This window comes from Coregonus lavaretus, assembly GCF_964263955.1.
Source record: "Coregonus lavaretus genome assembly, chromosome: 2".
Lineage (NCBI taxonomy): Eukaryota > Metazoa > Chordata > Actinopteri > Salmoniformes > Salmonidae > Coregonus > Coregonus lavaretus.
The window spans coordinates 29,980,445-29,990,587 of NC_139989.1; the positions used below are offsets into that span (position 1 = coordinate 29,980,445).

General features: G+C 46.2%; 1 pseudogene across 1 annotated transcript; it reads left to right on the forward strand.

Moving 5' to 3' along the window:
* The first annotated feature begins 1,005 nt into the window (after positions 1–1,005).
* On the forward strand, positions 1,006–9,441 carry LOC311138673 (annotated as a pseudogene). Its single transcript has 7 exons — positions 1,006–1,206; positions 1,890–2,316; positions 6,580–6,747; positions 8,580–8,708; positions 8,890–8,966; positions 9,043–9,131; positions 9,253–9,441. The product of its transcript is annotated as an uncharacterized misc_RNA (transcript).
* The last annotated feature ends 702 nt before the right edge of the window (positions 9,442–10,143 follow it).

Below are 10,143 nucleotides of genomic sequence, written 5' to 3' on the forward strand. Positions count from 1 at the left end.
TCAGAAGCTTCTAAAGCCATGACATCATTTTCTGGAATTTTCCAAGCTGTTTAAAAGGCACAGTCAACTTAGTGTATGTAAACTTCTGACCCACTGGAATTGTGATACAGTGAATTATAAGTGAAATAATCTGTCTATAAACAATTGTTGTAAAAATGACTTGTGTCATGCACAAAGTAGATGTCCTAACCGACTTGCCACAACTTAAGTTTGTTAACAAGACATTTGTGGAGTGGTTGAAAAACTAGTTTTAATGACTTCAACCTAATTGCATGTAAACTTCCGACTTCAACTGTATGTACGTGTTTGTTTTGGGCTTCGTCCCCGTCGTTTTCCATGACATACCTTATGTTGAGTAGAGTAATAAAAAACCCTATTACACATTCCTGCGCCTGTCTTCTATCAGTATACAACGTGACAAAATAATCGACCAATAAAAATGGAAAAAGCAGGAAAGGCCGCGCTGGCGACCATCATAGAGACAGTCCAGCATCACGAGGACTGTCTCTCCAGACTCTGCAGTGCCATGGACAGCGTGCTGGCAACCATCCTACGGTTGGAGGGGAAGTGCAGTCCCTCCAGTCTCCAGCACCGGTTCCGGCACCAGCCCCCACACCACCACTACCTGCCTCCGTCCCACCTGAGCCGGTCCGCGGAATACCCCTGTCCCTCCCAGAGTGCTTTGACGGCGCGCCAGCGAGATGCAAGGGATTCCTTCTGCAATGCGACCTGTACCTCGCTCGCTACACCGAGGTTGTCTCTGGGAGAGACAGGGTTGCCACAGTCATCTCGGCACTGACCGGATGGGCCCTGGACTGGGGTGCCGCGGTCTGGGAGACGGGCGGACCCGAGGTTGAGTCCTACGAGCGCTTCACCCTCCTCTTGGTGTTTGATCATCCTGTGGAGGGCCCGAGAGGGAGGTGAACGTCTACTCCGACTACGCCAGGGATCTAGGACCGCCTCGGCGTTCGTCCTGGAGTTCCGGACCATCATGGTCTCCACCGGATGGAGGTTCTGGTCACCGTTTTCCGCAGTGGACTGCAGGAGGAGGTACAGGTGGAGTTAGCCTGCCGTGGTGACAACCTGTCACTCGACCAGCTCATCAGCAAAGCAATCCGGTTGGACAAACTCCTGTGGTCCCGACGAAGACCTGCGCGGAATCCAGAGCCCATGGCTACACCTGCTCCGTGGCCAGAGCCGATGGAGGTGAGCTCTGCACGTTTGCCCTAGGCAGATTGTAGGAGAAGGAGGAATCTGGGCCTCTGCTCCTATGGTGGAGAAAGGGGTAATTTCTCCCCCCGACCTGCCCTCTATCCACTAATAGGTGAGGAGGTGACAAACCAGGTAATTCCCCTGCTCCAACCCAGGGAGGATGCAAGATCTCCTCTCCTTTTCTGTCAACTCTACCAGTGTGTTTTTCCATTAAGTTCCCTGAATACCCTAGCCCCTCACTCCCGTTAGCTCTGATTGATTCCAGAGCAGCCAGAATATTTTAGATAGCGCACTGGCCACTGCATTACGCATTCCTTTGGTTTCCCTACTGTCACCCATACAGGTTCGAGCCTTGGATAATCGTCCAATAGGGACAGGGCTCGTACATCACATCACTGTTCCCGTTTCTCTGCTGACCCATGACACTCATTTAGAACAGATCACCTTTTTGATTATAGACACCCCCTAGCACCCCGTTGTTTTAGGTCTCCCCTGGTTGGCATAACCCTAATATGTCCTGGTCTGAGAGGAGACTGCTGGGTTGTTCGCAGGAGTGTCAGGGGAGGTGTCTAGCTGTGTCTGTCAACACCACTACGGTGGAAAGTCCAGACCACACCACTCAAGTGGTTTTACCAGAGGAATACCAGGATCTGGACCGGGTTTTCTCTAAGACCCAGGCTACATGCCTGCCTCCTCATTGCCCCTGGGACTGTGCCATTGATCTGCTGTCTGACGCAGTCCTCCCGAGAGGACACGTCTATCCCCTCTCCTACACGGAGACCGAGGCCATGGAGACCTACGTACAGGAGAGCCTCCAGCAGGGTTTTATCCGCCCCTCTACGTCACCAGCCTCCTCAAGCTTATTTTTTGTTAAGAAGAAGGATGGGGGACTGCGCCCCTGCATTGATTGTCGAACACTGAACAAAGCCACCGTTAAGTTCAGCTATCCTCTACCCCTCATCCCAACCATCATCGAACAAATGCACGGGGCGCAGTACTTCACGAAACTGGACCTACAATCTGGAGCGCACCGGAGCCCCTCCAAATCTGCGACCCTGCGCCTTCTACTCCAAGCAGCTGAGCCCTGCCCAGAGGAACTACGACGTAGGGGACCGGGAACTCTTGGCGGTCAAGAAGGCTCTGAAGGCGTGGAGGCACTGGCTGGAGGGGTCCAAACACCCTTTCCTGGTGTAGACAGACCACCGCAACCTGGAGTGTATCAGAGCAGTGAAGAGACTAAACCTGAGACAGGCCAGGTGGGCTCTATTCTTTGCCACGTTCCAATTCACGCTTTCCTATAGGCCAGGCTCGAGGAACATGAAGGCGGACTCCCTGTCTCGCCTCTATTACTGTGCAGTCTCCCTGGCCAGTGGACAATATCATAGTCAAACTGATCCAGTTTCTCTAACCATCTAGCCAACTGTCCCTCAGGTTGTTTGAAGTTACTCAGCCTCCTCAGTCAGCTGTGATCAGTTCTCAGTAGAAATTCCTCCCCAGCAAAAAGTGTCCGAAAAGTTTAAGAAACATTACCACAGCAAGAAGCTCCTTCTTGGTAGAATACTTCCTCTCCTGTTTTGACAGTGCCCGACTGGCATATGCTACTACTCTCTCTCTACCCTCGTGTTTCTGGGAGAGGACTGCCCCTAAGCCTTGGTCACATGCGTCAGTATCCAATAGGAAATCTAGATTTGGGTCCGGGAAAGCAAGAATGGGGGATGTGATAAGCTTAGACTTTAATTCATTGACCACAAATACAAAGTAGCATTTCACCATACCTGTTCGTTTACCATGGAAACCTGGGCCCCCGAGTCCACCATGACCTCACACTCGAAGTCAGCAATTTTGCACTCCAGGTAAACCCCACTCTCCACAACAATTGAATTCATCCTAGCTGTGGACTGGTCAGCGTGCATGTAGTCAAAGCCGATGCTGCGCTGTCCTTTTCCATGTAAGGACAGTTTTTTTTTCATGTGCAATGTGCAACCACCGTGCCAGCAGGCCCTGCTATTGGTTGACATAGGTCGTCCTCTGTCGCTACCGGGGGAACCTAGATCTCCCTCTCCCCTGGTCCAGTCTGTATCCTCCCGCGGCGTCCGCCGTTGCTACTGTAAAAGACCCTGGAAACGCTCTGCTGCTTTGGTATGTCTCCCTCTGATGTGGCTGCCTCGCTGCCAGATACTGCACCTCGGTCCGCAACTGTGCAGCGCTCTCACACAATGACTCGAATATCTCTTTTTGAACTCTGACATTGTCTCCAACTGGAGGCAGAGTAACCTCGCTTGTCCCATACATGTTCACTTTGTGTTGTGCAGTGTCTTTGCTTTCCAGCAATTCTAGCTGCCTTATCTGATCAAGCTCTGTAGCAATGCTAATTGCCTCTTCCAACATTTTTGGTACTGCCTTGCGCAGGTGCATACGAAGATAACTGCACCCAATGTGTGTAATAAAATGGTCTCGTGCCAGAGAATCACGTGTGCTCGCGTTATAATCTGGATAAGCCTTTGAAGGTAGCCTGCTTAAATCATGCCCAAAGTCACGAATGCACTCAACCACTTTACGTTTTCTGTCCTGAAAAAATGCACGATTACAGTCAGCATGTTCCGGTGGCTCAAAATGCCTCTGCAAAGCCACTTTCACGCTGTTGTAATCGTTCTTGGTATCATGAGGTAAAGTACTACAAAATCTCTGCGCATTTCCCCTCAGCAACAGCATGAGAAAATTCAAACGATCGGCCGCATGCCATCCATTCACTTGCGCTGCTAACTCAAATTGTTCAATCCAAACAAACCATTCGCCTTCTTTCCCCTTGAAAGATTCTGACATGAACACCAGCCGGTCAATCTGCCTGTCCATGGCACCCGGCTGATCCACCACCGGCTGTCGGTCAGTCGGTGGTTGTTGATTTTCCCACGCAGCTAACCAGCTAAAGTTAGCCAAGCTTGCGAGTTGCTGTTAGCTAGTTGAAGTGCTGATCCCACCACTGTCACCAATTTGTAACGAAACTGTAATGCCATTACAGTATAGAATCTAATGTAATATTTGAAATATGTAGCCTATTTGTAACATTTTGTCAAGCTTAGTTTTGTCCCAAGTTGAATCTTATCCAGCACAAATTGGAAACTCCTGGAACAATATAAATGCCAAGCCATTGTCAGACGTCAGAAGAATAACAATAATACAGCATATGGCCGCGCAGTCGGTTGGTGTATATAAATGTGCATATTCACAACAACCTGAGCCCGTTGCAGACTCACAATGATGGGGCTATCCTTCAGAAATACAGGGTCCCACGAGAGGAGATACTCAGACTGCTTGACCTTGTCTTCCTCAATCAGCCAGCCAACCCCCTGCAACTTTGCGCTGAGTGCTGAGGTGTAGCTTCTTCCAGGTCCTTTGGGATGGACACGTCCTCAGAATGAAAAAACAAAATGTGTGCAGTAGAGGGTTAGTTAGTGTATATATTTGTGGGCTGAAAGGAAACTATCTGAGACAGATATTGATTTTATTATTATGTTTATTTGGCAGGGACAATGCACAACAAAAATATAGGCTAAGTCAAAGAGCACCACATTTTGCTAATCCTGTAGCTCATTTCCATCTGTAGTCCCTAAAACATATACATATGTGAACATCTAGACATGAAACATTATATACAAAACAGAAAAACATAAATACATCATACAGTAAAAAAAATTATACAGATCAGGGACCGGTTTCCCAAAATCACCTTAAGGCTAAGTTCATCATTAGAACCTTCGTAGGAGCATCATTAAATCTCTGAGCTGTTTCCCAAAACCATCAGCATTACAGTTGCACTTGAAAACGCTTGTAATCTAACGCCAAAAAGCTATACAGCTGCACCTTCGAGAGCATCCTGACTGGTTGCTTCACCGCCTGGTATGGCAACTGCTCGGCATCCGACTGCAAGGCGATACAGAGGGTAGTGCGTACGGCCCAGTACATCACTGGGACCAAGTTTCCTGCCATCCAGGACCTCTATACCAGGTGGTGTCAGAGGAAGGCCCTAAAAATTGTCAAAGACTCCAGCCACCCAAGTCATAGACTGTTCTCTCTGCTACCGCATGGCAAGCGGTACCAGAGGCGCCAAGTCTAGGTCCAAAAGGCTCCTTAACAGCTTCTACCACCAAGCCATATGACTGCTAAAGTGTTCATCAAATGGCTACCCGGACTATTTGCATTGACCCCCCTTTTCATTCAAATAATCAAAGCTTGATGATTTGGTTATTTGAATCAGCTGTGTAGTGCTAGGGCAAAACCCAAAACATGCACCCAGGGGGAGCCACAGGACCAATTTTGGGAAACCCTGTACTATACTATAATGACATATTTCTCTCTGTTTTAGAGGGACAGGGACAGTGTGTAATGTACGATTAACTAAATTGACTTTGTATTTGACTCTCTGTGTGTAGAATCTTCATTCTCCATAGAGACGCTGGGGGCAGAATTACAGTCCCTTACAATCCCTCACATCCTACACATGTTCAGTAGAGAAGAACATCCATAGACATGGAGCTGCTGCAGCAGCTAGACCACTTCCTACAGGTAACATGCACACAGGAATGGATGGATGAGCACACACAGTCATAATTTCCACATAGAAAGGCTTAAAGTCTGCACCGAGAATCTTATGACATTTTATTTGTGTGTGGATGTGTCTGTGTGGTGTGTATGCAGTGGTGGAAAAGTACCCAATTGTCATACTTGAGTAAAAGTAAAGTTAATAGAAAATGACTCAAGTAAAAGTGAGTAACCCAGTAAAATCCTACTTGAGTAAAAGTCTAAAAGTATTTGGTTTTAAATATACTTTAATATTTAAAGTAACAGTAATCGCTCAAATATACTTAAGTATGAAAAGTAAAAGTATAAATAATTTCAAATTCCTTATATTAAGCTAATCAGGCGGCACCATTTCCTTGTTCTGTTTAATTTACGGATAGCCAGGGGCACGCTCCAACACTCAGACATAATTTACAAATGAGTCATGTGTTTAGTGAGTCCGCCAGATCAGAGGCAGTAGTTGGGATGACCGGGATGTTCTTTTGATAAGTATGAGAATTAGACAATTTTCCTGTCCTGCTAAGCAGTACTTTTGAGTTTCAGGGAAAATGTATGGAGTAAAAAGTACATCATTTTCTTTAGTGAAGTAAAAATAAATAGTAAAGTAAAGTACAGATACCCAAAAAAACTACTTAAGTAGTACTTTCAAATATTTTTGCTTAAGTACTTTACACTACTGTGTGTATGTGTGAGGTAAGGGGGAAGAGTGAGTGTTTTCCGATGTGATCTATTAGAGGGTATGTATCTGAAGGCTCTAACCTGTGTGTTTGTGTGTGTGTGTGTATGAAGTGAGGAGGCAGACTGTGTCGTACCCTCTGTCCTCTCTGAAGGGGTTTTTGTGTGAGGGCTCTAGCCTGCTGCTTCTGATGCTGCTCCCTCTGAGGAAGAATGTCCTGAAAAACATGACCTTCCTTCCTCTCCTTTCACCAGGACACACACATCTCAACCTACACATATGTGAGTGTGTCTGTGTGTGCTTTTGTGTGTGTGTGTGTCAGTTGTTTTAGTCTGCCGTACTCATAATACTAATAAAAGTGTGTGTTTTTTGTGAGAGATAAGCTTGTGTACACTATTCTATGAAGTTTATACAGTGGGGAAAAAAAGTATTTAGTCAGTCACCAATTGTGCAAGTTCTCCCACTTAAAAAGATGAGAGAGGCCTGTAATTTTCTTCATAGGTACACATCAACTATGACAGACAAATTGAGAAAAAAAAAAACAGAAAATCACATTGTAGGATTTTTTATGAATTTATTTGCAAATTATGGTGGAAAATAAGTATTTGGTCACCTACAAACAAGCAAGATTTCTGGCTCTCACAGACCTGTAACTTCTTCTTTAAGAGGCTCCTTTGTCCTCCACTCGTTACCTGTATTAATGGCACCTGTTTGAACTTGTTATCAGTATAAAAGACACCTGTCCACAACCTCAAACAGTCACACTCCAAACTCCACTATAGCCAAGACCAAAGAGCTGTCAAAGGACACCAGAAACAAAATTGTAGACCTGCACCAGGCTGGGAAGACTGAATCTGCAATAGGTAAGCAGCTTGGTTTGAAGAAATCAACTGTGGGAGCAATTATTAGGAAATGGAAGACATACAAGACCACTGATAATCTCCCTCGATCTGGGGCTCCACGCAAGATCTCACCCCGTGGGGTCAAAATGATCACAAGAACGGTGAGCAAAAATCCCAGAACCACACGGGGGGACCTAGTGAATGACCTGCAGAGAGCTGGGACCAAAGTAACAAAGCCTACCATCAGTAACACACTACGCCGCCAGGGACTCAAATCCTGCAGTGGCAGACGTGTCCCCCTGCTTAAGCCAGTACATGTCCAGGCCCGTCTGAAGTTTGCTAGAGTGCATTTGGATGATCCAGAAGAGGATTGGGAGAATGTCATATGGTCAGATGAAACCAAAATAGAACTTTTTGGTAAAAACTCAACTCGTCGTGTTTGGAGGACAAAGAATGCTGAGTTGCATCCAAAGAACACCATACCTACTGTGAAACATGGGCGTGGAAACATCATGCTTTGGGGGTGTTTTTCTGCAAAGGGACCAGGACGACTTATCCGTGTAAAGGAAAGAATGAATGGGGCCATGTATCGTGAGATTTTGAGTGAAAACCTCATTCCATCAGCAAGGGCATTGAAGATGAAATGTGGCTGGGTCTTTCAGCATGACAATGATCCCAAACACACCGCCCGAGCAACGAAGGAGTGGCTTCGTAAGAAGCATTTCAAGGTCCTGGAGTGGCCTAGCCAGTCTCCAGATCTCAACCCATAGAAAATCTTGTGGAGGGAGTGTAAAGTCCATGTTGCCCAGCGACAGCCCCAAAACATCACTGCTCTAGAGGAGATCTGCATGGAGGAATGGGCCAAATACCAGCAACAGTGTGTGAAAACCTTGTGAAGACTTACAGAAAACGTTTGACCTGTGTCATTGCCAACAAAGGGTATATAACAAAGTATTGAGAAACTTTTGTTATTGACCAAATACTTATTTTCCACCATAATTTGCAAATAAATTCATTAAAAATCCTAAAATGTGATTTTCTTGATTTTTTTTTTCTCATTTTGTCTGTCATAGTTGACGTGTACCTATGATGAAAATTACAGGCCTCTCTCATCTTTTTAAGTGGGAGAACTTGCACAATTGGTGGCTGACTAAATACTTTTTTTCCCCACTGTATGTGTTCTCAGTTGTGTTTGATTTAATCTCGTTCCCAGACACTTCCGCCCAAATGCGTGAAGAGTCTGGTGGGCCAATGCGTCAAACTGTGGTTAGAGAGAGCTGGGGTGCAGACGTCAGACAGCAGACGGTGGTGGAGGTGTTTGGGGTGGAGAGGACGGTGGACTCAGTGGAGGACATCCCAGCCACTTGGCAGTGTTGACACTGCTACTTCCTACCTGATGGGTAAGTGGACATCACTTCTACTTATACAATCAATCAAGCAAAATTATATATGGCCTTTTTCTTGTCACAAGGTGCTTTTACTATAACCCGGCCTACACCAGGGGAACCCGGGACATACAGGGCACCACTGCTCCTGCCATCTCTTTCACCCTTTGTGATGTCATATCCTCTTCCTGTTTAGGCACGCTGACAGCTGAGTGCAGGTGGGCTCTCCCATCAACATGAGGCTCCTGCTGCTCCTGCCGGAAATACACACAGGTACACACATACACAGGTACACAGACACACTATTAGGAATGTTCCTCTATTTACATGTATGTGTGTTGTGTGTCAGAGTTGAGGGATGATAAGCCAGTGTTTGAGAAGAGGTGTCTGGTGTGGGAGGAGGACATGCAGATGCACTCAAAGTTCCTGGACAGAATGGTGACATATTAGTATTTTCCCTTCAGCCTACCATTACCCCCTACTCTCACCTAGCCCCTTACTCTTAAACCACTAACGCCTAAGTTTCCAACATGACCTGACGTGTGTGTGTGTGTTACAGGACAAGTTTAAGGAGGAGCATGCCTCGTACATGCGGCAGCACCCGGAGCTCCACGCCATGATGGCCAACTTCTTGCAGTTCCTGTTACTACAGAAACCGAGTGATGTCTTCATGTTCATCCGCGAGGACTTCTCTCCATTCACCTCCCGCCGACCCCCGGGGGTCACCTTCAACACCTCCTCACCTTGAGGACACACACTGTGTCTCAATAGTCTAGTAGACAGGCATGGTCTGTCCTGGGCCTTATATTCAAAGTTCCGTTTTCACATTATAATCACCAGACCTGTGCGCACACACACACATTTTTCCAGGAGCTTTCTCGATCGTCTTGTAAAAAGAGTTCAGGGAATAATTTTTCCAGTTTCTTTCACATACTTGCAATGGGTTTTTAGCTGGTTTTTGCTTCCCTCTGGAAAAAACATCCACCTTCACATCTTACTGCCACAATATCACATTTTGTATTTACTTAACATAAATGTAATGCCACCATCATATTGTAACACCAGCACACCGTTCTTATGTCTCTCATGTCAAATTAATCTCATTAGTGTTATAGTTGACCTCATTCCGTCAGTAGAGGATGCCTGGATGTTCTTCAAAAGTGCTTTCCTCTCCATCTTAAATAAGCATGCCCCATTCAAAAAATTCAACTAAGAACAGATATAGCCCCTGGTTCACCCAAGACTTGACTGCCCTTGACCAGCACAAAAACATCCTGTGGCGTACTGCATTAGCATCGAACAGCCCCCGCGATATGAAACTTTTCAGGGAAGTCAGGAACCAATATACACAATCAGTTAGGAAAGCAAAGGCTAGCTTTTTCAAACAGAAATGTGCATCCTGTAGCACTAACTCCAAAAAGTTTTGGGACACTGTAAAGTCCATGGAGAA